This window comes from Saccopteryx leptura, chromosome 2, assembly GCF_036850995.1.
Source record: "Saccopteryx leptura isolate mSacLep1 chromosome 2, mSacLep1_pri_phased_curated, whole genome shotgun sequence".
Classification (NCBI taxonomy): domain Eukaryota; kingdom Metazoa; phylum Chordata; class Mammalia; order Chiroptera; family Emballonuridae; genus Saccopteryx; species Saccopteryx leptura.
The window spans coordinates 81,005,323-81,017,095 of record NC_089504.1 but is presented as its reverse complement, the minus strand read 5'-3'; the positions used below and the strand labels follow the sequence as shown (position 1 = coordinate 81,017,095).

At 38.4% G+C, this 11,773-nt stretch overlaps 1 pseudogene; it reads left to right on the top strand.

The window, feature by feature from the left end:
• Window positions 1–4,071: 4,071 nt before the first annotated feature.
• Window positions 4,072–10,070, top strand: LOC136393863 (transcription factor BTF3 pseudogene; annotated as a pseudogene).
• Window positions 10,071–11,773: the final 1,703 nt, after the last annotated feature.

Sequence of the window (11,773 nt, the reverse complement as noted above, 5' to 3'; positions counted from 1 at the left end):
GGCTCTTTCAGCCAAAAAGGTTCTCGACCTCTGGACTAGCCCTTCTGCATCTCCACCCCTCCTACCAGTCTCTCTGTGGCTTCTTTTTTATGTTTATGTTTATTTTATTTTTTATTTGAGTGTACATTTATTAAGCTGGGGACAGTGAAACACAGAAGGGTTTAGGGTAGAAGAAGCAACAGGAGAGGGCCTAGGCAGGGCTAGTTTGGCTCACTGAGAAATCAGAATAAAGGAAATATTGGAGGCAGGTTCATGGGGTTTGCTGGGGATGAGCTGCCACTGCCCATTGCTCCCCTGTTTACAAGTCTTAAGGGATCTCTAAGTTTAGGAGATGCATGCCCGAGAGAAAAGAAGAGAGAAGGAAAAGGTACAGGCACGCTCACAGGAGAGGGAGTACACTGTGGCTTCTTTGAATCCTTAGTTGTAGCACTGTTATTCAGCTAGATTTAAAGTAGTTCTGAATGATGGTTTTACTATAGTTTAGAATGTAGTTGTGGGACGCTATGAGTACTGCATTTACCTATGCCACCATCTTGACAGGGGGGTACTGTATTTTTTTTGTTTATGGTCTGTTTGTCTTTTTATTGATTTATAAAGGCTTTTCCTATACTGGTAAAATTAGCACCTTCCTATATAAATAGCAAATACTTTTCTCATTTTATTTTTCTTTTGACTATTTCGTTTGTTGTCTTGCAGAACTTTATTTTTATATAATAAAGTTTATTGATCTTTTATTTTTTCTGAGTTTTATAACATATGTAGAGATAACTTTTCTACCTCATTAACATGATTTTGGCTTTGTTAAAATAGACATACTTAATCAAATTAAGGAATTATCTATTACTGTCTTAAAGTTTTTAAAAAAATAAAACATTCATGTTATATTTTATAAAATATATCTGTATCTATGGAGATGCTATGATTTTTTCCATTTTGATGTATTGATATAATCAATCTAAAAATTTTCCAATATTGAACAAATTATGCATTCTTAAAATAAACTTGTCTTAATAATGTGGTAACATTCTTCTGTATGAGAGATTGATTCTGTGTTAATACTCCTAATTTTCCCAACACCATTTATTAAAGAGACTGTCTTTACTCCATTGTATGCTCTTACCTCCTTTGTCTAATATCAATTGTCCATAAAAGTGTGGGTTTATTTCTTGGTTCTCTGTTCTGTTCCAATGACTTGTATGCCTGTTCTTATGCCAGTACCAAGCTGTTTTGATTACTATGGTTTTGTAGTATAACTTGATATCAGGAAGTATGATACCTCCCACTTTATTCTTCATTTTCAAGATTGTTGAGGCTATTTGTGTTCTTTTTTGGTTCCATATAAATTTTTGGAATATTTGTTTTATATCTTTGAAGTATGCCATTGGTATTTTAATAGGAATTACATTGAATTTATAGATTGCTTTGGGTAATATAAACATTTTAATGTTTATTCTTCTTATCCATGAACACTGTATATGCTTCCATTTGTTTATATCTTCCTTGATTTCTTTTATCAATGTTTGATAATTTTCCAAGTACAAGTCTTTAACCTCCTTGGTTAAGTTTACTCCTAGGTACTTTATTTTTTTGGTTGCAATAGTGAAGGGGATTGTTTTCTTAACTTCTGTGGAAAAATTAGACAGGTACATGCAAAGAAATGAAACTAGACCACCAACTTACACCATTCACAAAAATAAACTCAAAATGGTTAAAAGACTTAAATGTAAGTTCTGAAACCATAAACATCTTGGAAGAAAACATAGGCAGTAAACTCTCTGACATCTCTTGTAACAATATTTTTGCTGATATATCTCCACGGGCAAATGAAATAAACAACAGGATGAACAAATGGAACTGTATCAAACTAAAAAGGTTCTGCACAGCAAAAGACACCACAAACAAAATAAAAAGACAACTCACACAATGGGAGAACATATTTTCCAATACGTTTGATAAAGGGTTAATAACCAAAATTTATAAAGAACTTCTAAAACTCAACACCAGGAAGGTAAACAATCTAATTAAAAAATAGGCGAAAGAACTGAATAGACACTTCTCCAAAGAGGACATACAAATGGCCAATAGGCATATGAAAAAATGTTCAATGTCACTAATCATCAGAGAAATGCAAATTAAAACCACAATGAGATATCACCTCACATCTGTCAGAGTGGCGCTCATTAATAAAATAACATACTATAAGTGCTGGTGAGGGTGTGGAGAAAAGGGGACCTTCCTGCACTGCTGGTGGGAATGCAGACTTGTGCAGCCACTGTGGAAAACTGTATGGGGTTTCCTCAAAAAATTAAAAATGGAACTGCTGCCTGACCTATGGTGGTGCAGTGGATAAAGTGTCAACCTGGAAATGCTGAGGTCGCCGGTTCAAAACCCTGGGCTTGCCTGGTCAAGGCACATATGGGAGTTGTGGTTCCAGCTCCTCCCCCTTCTCTCTCTCTCTCTCTCTCTCTCTCTCTCTCTCTCTCTCTCTCCTCTCTAAAAATGAATAAGTAAAAATAAAAAAAAATTTAAAAAAAAATTTAAAAAAAAAAAAAATGGAACTGCCTTTTGATCCAGCTATCCCACTTTTAGGAATATATCCTAAGAATACCAAATCACTGATTCAAAAGAAGAAATGCACCCCCATGTTTATTGCAGCATTATTTACAGTAGCCAAGATCTGGAAACAGCCCAAGTGTCCGTTAGTGGATGAGTGGATTGGGAAGCTACGGTACATATACACAATGGACTACTATGTGGCTGTGAAAAACGAGGAACTCTTGCCTTTTGCGACTGCATGGATGGACCTGGAGATTATTATGCTAAGTGAAATAAGCCAAGCAGATCAAGAAATGTATTATATAATCTCACCTATATGTGGAATCTAATGAACAAAGTAAACTGAGGAATGGGATAGAGGGTCACAGGGACTAGAGGGACAGCAGTCAGAGGGAAGCGGGATGAGGGGATAGGATCAGAGAAGGTAAAGGGACTAGTGAAACTATAGATACACATAACACAGAGATATAGATAACAGGACAGCAAATCCTAGATGGAAAGGGGGAGAGAGTTAGGGGGAAGGGGGCAAAGTGGGTATAAAAAGGGATATGGGGTAGGGGGTGAGGGAGTTATATTCAGTGGGACACTTGAATCCATATAAACACAATAAATTAAAAATTAATAAGAATTAAAAAATAAGAAAAAGTAAAATCATATATTATGCATGTGTTCTACAGGCAATCTGCTGATAATATATGGATTTTTTGGAATGTATTCATTTTAATACAATAAATATTAATTCTAGGCTTAAAAAATACTCCTAAATATGGTTTGTCCGTAATTTTTATTTTTTCAATATTTATTCTAGTAATAAAATTAATATAATTTTCTCTTAATAACAATTTGTAAGACTTTTTCCTATATCCTGGAACATTTTGTGTGATAATAAAGATATCTTTTTTGAGAATTTGGCAGAATTTCCCTGTAAATAAATATTCTTATTATTTAGTGTGTTGGGGATAGCGAGTTGATAATTTTCTCAGTCTTTTTTTCTTTTTTTATGGTAATTTGTTTGTATATTTAAAAAATATTTTTCTGGGTTGTCTGACCTTTGTGATGCAGTGAATAAAGTGACCTGGAATGCTGAGGTTGCCTATGCAAAACAGCGGGCTTGCCTGGTCAAGGCACATATGGGAGTTGATGCTTCCTGCTCCTCCTCCTCTCTCTCTCTCTCTCTCTCTCTTCCCCGTCTCTAAAATAAATAAATAAAATCTTTAAAAATATTTTCTGGGCTTAGATTTAGTAAGTTATATCTCCTACTAAGTTTATCCATTTCATTCAGATTATTTAATATATGTATTTCCTTACTTGAGTATATTGTTACACCAATGGCCCCGACAAATCTGCCTCCTGTTATCCATGTCTTTGTGTAGTCACTCCTGCAGTGCCTAGAGTTGGTCATGTGGCTTGCTTTCGTCAATGAGATATCAGCAAATATGACACAAACAAGGAACTGGCAAATACAGTACTTCACACCTGCCCTCTTGGAATACTGCCTATCACAGGTGAGGAAGCATGGTTGAGTCTGCCCTAAGGAGTAAAGACTTCACAGAACAAAAGGGCCAGTCCTTCCAGCTGTCCCAGGTAAGCTGAGCCGACTCCCTGAAAGCAGCTACATGAGTATGCCCAGTCACAACCAGAAAAAAATAAACAAACAAACAGAATCATAATAAATAGTCATTATTTTGAACCACTAAATTTTCGCATGTTTGTTATGCAGCAATGTATAACCAGAACACCTCCATAGTTTTAAAAACCTGATACATGGGGTAGGGCAGAAGTAGGTATACAGAAGTGAGTATGCAAAAACTCTGTTTATTCTTGTTATTATTTATTAATTATTGTATTATTTTCCATATAAATAACTGTATATCTACTTTTGCCCCATCTTGTACAATGACTGCTCATTGTATATTAAGTTAAATTAAAATAATCAATGTATTCATTAAAGACATCTTAGGGAGAGATGAGAGAAACTCTAGTCCAAATTGGTAATGACTAAAATTAATTTTCATATCATGGCTTTGAAATAGCTAGGGCAAGATGAAACAATAATTACACATGTTTCAGGGATATAGTTGACCATGATATGAAATGTTTTCCACGTGTAAGTCATCTCACCAGATCCCTCTTACAGTCCTGAATTAGGAATCTTAGGTACAAAGACACAGTTGCAAAACAAGATTTAGAACACAAGTCTACAGATATCTGTACCAGCACTTTTTCTCATCATTATGCCATGTTCTGGCCTGTATATGACTCTTTTTTTTCTTTTTTTTTTTTTTAGCAAGAGAGATAGAACAGAGAGAGAGAGAAAGACAGAGAGAGGGACAGACAGAAACAGGCAGGAAGGGAGAGAGATGAGATGCATCAATTCTTCGTTGCCGCACCTTAGTTGTTCATTGACTGCTTTCTCATTACATGACTCTTTTAGATGATGTATAAATTTTAAAAATGTTTTACTTTGGAAACACAAAAGTAGTTTAAGGATGAAGGAGATTTGAAAATTAAACTCTCTTATAGATCACTGTTAATGTTTTCCAGAGTGGATACTATATGTTCAGTGTCTCCTGTAGGCAAGAAGACAGTTTAATCTACCATTCTTCTTTATAGTTAAAGCAATGAGTTATTTCTATTTCTATTTCTAAAGCTGAGTCTGGAGATGCAAAGTGAAATTTGGCCTGGAGGAATGGATTGGAGAATAAACAGTGTATAAGTGATAATTGAAGCCATAGGATTAGATGAGGTAATGCAGAAAATGTACTTTAGGAAAAGAACAGAAATAAACCAAGGATGGACACCTGGAGAAAACCAATTAGAAGGGTAAGGAGAAAAAGAAAAGACAATAAAAGAGAATGCAAGAAATAGTAAGAGTGAAAGAGAAAAAACGCAAGAAAAATGTGTTTCTGGAACAAAGGGAGGAGAGAACTTCAAGAGGCTGTCAAAATCAGTCATGAGAGAGGAAAGTATTATAAGGATTAAAAAGTATCTCTTAGCCCTGGCAGGTTGGCTCAGTGGTAGAGCGTCAGCCTGGCGTGCGGGAGTCCCGGGGTTGATTCCCGGCCAGGGCACACAGGAGAAGCGCCCATCTGCTTCTCCACCCTTCCCCCTCTCCTTCCTCTCTGTCTCTCTCTTCCCCTCCCGCAGCCGAGGCTCCATTGGAGCGGAGTTTGCCCAGGCGCTGAGAATGGCTCTATGGCCTCTGCCTCAGGCACTAGAGTGGCTCTGTCTGTGGCAGAGCGACGCCCCAGATGGGCATGCCGGGTGGATCCGGTTGGGCGCATGCGGGAGTCTGTCTGACTGCCTCCCCGTTTCCAACTTCAGAAAAATACAAAAAAAAAAAAAAGGATCTCTTGGTCCTGGCCAGAGAATTTGGTTGGTTAGAGCATTGTCCCAAAACACAGAGGTTGCTGGTTCAATCCCTGGTCAGAGAACATACAGGAACAGGTCAATTATCCTATTCTGTCTCTCTCCTTTCCTCTCTCTCTAAAATTCTTTCTAAAAAAGTATCTCTTGGAATTAGCAAAAGACAATTACATGTACATTAATAGGAACAACTCCAGTAGATGGAGTGTATATTGTCTGCCCAGAGAACCTTTTTACCCTTCATCTGGCAGCAGATCTACTTCCCGGCCCACAGTGATAAACACATAACTTGAATCATGCCAATCCTAGATCTCAACCCCCCTGGCTGTAGAGGTAGGTATATTTTCAATACTGGCATATGTTCAACAGAAAGCATATATGACCTATTGGGCCAATCTGAACCTTTGCCTGAGATCCTACTATTTGGAACCAGTGAGAAAAACACATTTTTTTCTTTTTTCTGGACAATGGAAATATCCGAATGAAGTAAAAATGCAGAGATATATAGAGACGAGAGATGAGCAATATGGAAGACAACTGTGTTTCTACACATGGTTGTAGTTGTCCCTGATATCAGTCCCGTCTCCTTTTTCTGAAACTTAACTCTTTTTTTTTCTTAATTCTACAAGCCTCCTTAATGTCCTGCCAGTAATTTCCACTGCGTCTCTCTCTTTTTCAGCAATAAAAGAATTAAGATTAGTAGGTAGAAATTAGATTATAATTGATTTAAAAATGAATGATACAGAACACACCAGAATAATCATAAGAAATAGACAGAAACGATATAATAAAAGTAGAAAATTTTACTGAAGAACATAAAAGACGACTTGAACAAATGAGAAGTCCTGCCATGTGCCTGAGTAACTGACAATTATAAAGATGTCATTTCTCAAATTAATTTACAGGTTTAATGTAACTCCAATCAGAATCCAAATAGGATATCTTTTGGAATTTGAAACACTGATTCTAAAGTTGATTAGCTAGAAAAAATAAAAAAGAGCTGAGAAATTATTGAAAAAAAGCTGATGAGGGGAACAATGAACACCTGCTGAGTGCTCTCTCAAGCTTAAAGTATTCAACTGTTGTGCCTCTATAATCGCCTGTCCTGTTCAAGGTGATCCCTGCCTCTGGGCACAGTTGATTGGTCCATGGGTATTCTTCCTTTAGCCTAATGTAACTTTAATAAATGTTTTTACTTGTAACCAAAAGACTCTTAATATAAAGACTTACTCAATAAAAAAATAAAAGATATTAAGACAACACATAAAACACAGTACTACTAGAATGAACACATATCAATATATCTTTGGAGTAGTAGATAAATAGCCATAACTAGAAGTACTACATATAAAAGATGCAGATAATAAAGTTGGCATCACATGTCAATGTGTAAAAATTATTATTAAGTTGGCTAATTGTGATAACATGTTAAATTGCCAATTTATAGCATATACCATGTTATTGTATTATATGAGTATCATTTGTTTTTTCTTATCAAAAAATATTCCAATGTAGTATATGTACTGTTGCTTATTTATCCATTTTATCAGTTCTCATGTTTGTAGATCTATGGATAGTTTCTTGTTTATGGCTATTATGAACATTTTTTACATGTCTTTTTGTAAACATTTTAATTTAATAAAAATCTATATGTTAAATAGCTGACTCACAAAATAGGTGTAGTTTTGTCTTTGTTAGAAACTGCTAAACGGGTTTCCAAAGTGTTGGTATCATTTTATACTCTTTGTACTAGAAATGTATGCAAGTTCTAGTGCAGAGGTCGGGAAACTTTTTGGCTGAGAGAGCCATGAACGCCACATATTTTAAAATGTAATTCCATGAGAGCCATACAATGACCCGTGTATGTTACACATTATCCAATAAAAATTTGGTGTTCTCCCGGAGGTCAGCTGTGATTGACTCTAGCCTCCTGCAACCATGAACATGAGCAGTAGGAAATGAATGAATTATAATACATGAAAATGTTTTATATTTTTAATGTTATTATTTTTTTATTAAAGATTTGTCTGCGAGCCAGATGCAGCCATCAAAAGAGCCACACCTGGCTTGTGAGTCATAGGTTCCTGACCCCTGTTCTAGTGGTTCCTAAGTCACACCAAAATCTAGTGTTTTCAGTCTTTTTTTTTTTTAAGAGAGAGAGGGAGGGGGGGAGATGAGAAGCATCGCTTATATTTGCGGCACTTTAGTTGTTCATTGATTGCTTTCTCATATGTGCCTTGACCAGGGTTGGGAGGCTCCAGCTGAGCCAATGACCCCTTGCTCAAGCCAGTGACCTTAGGGCTTCAAGCAGCGACCATGGGATCACGTTGATGATCCTGTGCTCAAGCTAGTGAGCCTGCAGTCAAGCTGGTGAGCCCACACTTCAGCCTGCAACCTTGGAGTTTCAAACCTGGGACCTCAGTGTCCCAGATTGATGTTCTATCTACTCTGTGTTAGGTTCAAGGAAGTGTGCTGTGGCTGCCAGAGTCTAAGTCTTAGAAAAAAAAGGAACAGGGAAGTGCTGACAAGGTCCCTGTGAGGCTGAGAACAGAGTTCAGCACAAAGACATCCTGCATTTTATGAGTCAAAGACCCTTATCAGAAGTTTATGTTTGAAATTCTCCACTGAGCTATACCCCCCCCCCCCGTTGCTATGCTGCGCGCGACCTCTCTAGCGAAGAGCTAACTGCCACATCTGCTTCTGTATAATGCTTGCTCAGCCTAGATAGCCACCCTATAAAAAGGAGCCATTTTAGAAGCTCGGGGCTGCAGTGCTCCCTTGCGTGGGTTGCCTGCAGTCCCTGCGCAGGTCTGCAATAAAACTTATAAAATTCACTTTGGGTTTGCTGTGGCCTGTCTCCTGGGATGTAACACTGCCACCACTGGCCAGGCTTGTCAGTCTTCTTAATGTTTAATGTTTTTGAAAGTGTGACATAGTATCTCATTGTAGTTTTAATTTGCATTGTTCTGAACCATGTTGATACCTTTTCTAAGTTTCTATTCTGGAAACCTTAGGGTGTGGCCTTCTTTCTCATTCTTACAAAATGGCTGCTGGAACTCTAGCAGTCACTCTGACTTATTGGCAAAAAAACCACAAAACACTCCACAAAAGATCCACATCCTGAAGTCATTTATCTATTGAGTTTTTCCCAGAACCTCATCTAGTGACTTCTGTTTACATTTTATTGTTCAGAATATGTCACATGGCCCCTCCAATCTGCAAGCAAGGCTGGGATATGCAGCTTTTAAAGTCAGTGCTCTGGGTATCTATCGCTATTTATCTATTGTGTAACAAACCATCTCAAAACTTGGTAGCTTAGCTGGGTGGTGGGAGGTGGAGAAAGGTAGAAGGGGGATAGATGATGATGGAGAAACACTTGACTTGGGGTGGTGAATGCAATGCAATATACAGATGATATACTGTAGAACTGTGCACTTAAAACCATATAATTGTATTAACCAATGTCACCCCAGTGAATTCAGTTAAAGAACAAACTAGTAACTTAAAATGAAAACATGTTTTTCTGACTTTCAGCCTCCCTCTAGCTGCCATTTTGCATCCCTGTGTGTGTGCGCCTATTCTCAGCTGGTCTGCCCAAGACCCCGTGAATGCCTACTCTAGTCCCCCACACAGCCTCATTTCCTCTTCAACAAGATGAAAGAAGAGCATGTGGGACCAAGAGAAACTTGTAGAACTGTAGGCACAAGCACACATTGGTGGGAAAGGAACTGCTCATAAAAAGAAGCAGGTGGATCCCAGAGCAACTACAGCAGATGATTAAAAAAAAACAAAAAAACCTTTTGGTTTTTCTTAAAGAAGTTAGGGCTAAAATTATCTCTGGTATTACAAAGGTAAATATGTCCACAAACCAAGGAATGGTGATCCACTTTAACAACCCTAAAGTTCAGGCATCTCTGGCAGTTAACACCGAGAGGCCATGCTGAGACAAAGCAGCTGACAGATGTGCTACTCAGCAACTCAAACCAGCTTCCTACAAACAGGCTGACTAGGATAAGGAGACTAGCTGAAGCTCTGCCCAAAGCACCTGTGGGTGGGAAAACCCACTTGCTACAGGAGAGGAGGAAGAGGATGAAGTTCCAGATTTTAAGGAGAATTGTGCTGAGGCTTCCGAGAATGAAGCAAACTGAACTTTGTCAACCTCTGAAGAAGATAATCTGGGAGAAGTTACTGGGAGCTGCTATTTTATATTATGACTACTTTTTCAAATTCTCTTTATGGATCTGGTAAAATCTAGATCTCTAATATTTTTAAACCCAAGCCTCTTGGATACTGCAGCTCTTTTCAGTTTTTGCTTGTACATAAAACATTCTTTGCAGCTAATTAAGCTGAAGAAGTTTGAAACAAAGGTTTAAAACAAAGTTTGAAACAAAGGTTAAAAAAATCAAATGAAAACATGTTTTTCTCACAAATATACCATTTGGGCAAAGCTCGGCAGAAACAGCCTGTCTCTGCTCCACTCGGCATCAACACAGCGGCAGTTGATGCTGGAGGTGGGCCAAGAACACTCACAGTTGGAACTGTGGTTAGAACACCTACACATGACCTTTTCATGTGGCTTCTTGGCTCCACATGCCATGATGGTTGAGTCCCAAAAATGAGGGTCCCCACAGAGCCCCTGGGGAAACTGTATCAACTTTTATGACCTAGGTCTTGAATCACATAGTAATACCTGTTCTGTACTCTATCCATCGTGACACATACCAAGACCTAGCAAGGTTAAAGGGGAGGGAAATTCAATTTTACTTCTTCATGTGGGGATGGCAGAATCTAGAAGGGCATGTGGTGTGGTCATTTAGGAGAAATACAGTCTTCCACAACTGGGTATGTCACTTACTTTGAAACAAAGTAGGGGTCTCTTAACAGGAAATACGAGGTGAATGGAGAGTAGGTAGGTGAAATAATTTTCTGTCATGTTCTCTACACATATCACAGCATAATTTTTTGCTTTGCCACTAGACTATAATGTCCATGAGGGCAGTAGCTGGGCTTGTCTATCTTGTCAATTATTAGTTCCTTGGGGCATAAGAGAAAAAAATAGATATTTAAGAAATATTTGTCAATGAATGATTATTAAACCAATAAAATTTTATAGAAATTACCAGTTTTAGAAAAATAGGCCCTGGCCGGTTGGCTCAGTGGTAGAGCGTCGGCCTGGCGTGCAGAAGTCCCGGGTTTGATTCCCAGCCAGGGCACACAGGAGAAGCGCCCATCTGCTTCTCCACCCCTCCCCCTCTCCTTCCTCTCTGTCTCTCTCTTCCTCTCCCACAGCAGAGGCTCTATTGGAGCAAAGATGGCCCCGGGCGCTGGGGATGGGTCCTTGGCCTCTGCCCCAGGCGCTGGAGTGGCTCTGGGTGCAACAGAGCGACGCCCCGGAGGGGCAGAGCATCGCCCCTGGTGGGCGTGCCGGGTGGATCCCGGTCGGGCGCATGCGGGAGTCTGTCTGACTGTCTCTCCCTGTTTCCAGCTTCAGAAAAATACAAAAAAAAAAAAAAAAAAAATGCAAAAAAAGAAAAGAAAAATAAACTGTGGACCTGTGGTGGCGCAATGGATAAAGTGTCGATCTGGAAATGCTGAGGTCGCCGGTTTGAAACCCTGGGCTTGCCTGGTCAAGGCACATATGGGAATTGATGCTTCCAGCTCCTCCCCCCTTCTCTCCCTCTGTCTCTCCTTCTCCTCTCTAAAATGAATAAATAAAAATAAAATAAAATAAAAATAAAATGGTGCCGCCAATAATAAGTAAAAAAAAAAGAAAAATAAACTGTGATATAAACATTAGAAAAAAATAAAAGAATGGAACATTTAAAAGTTGCTAACCTACAGAGTCTAATAA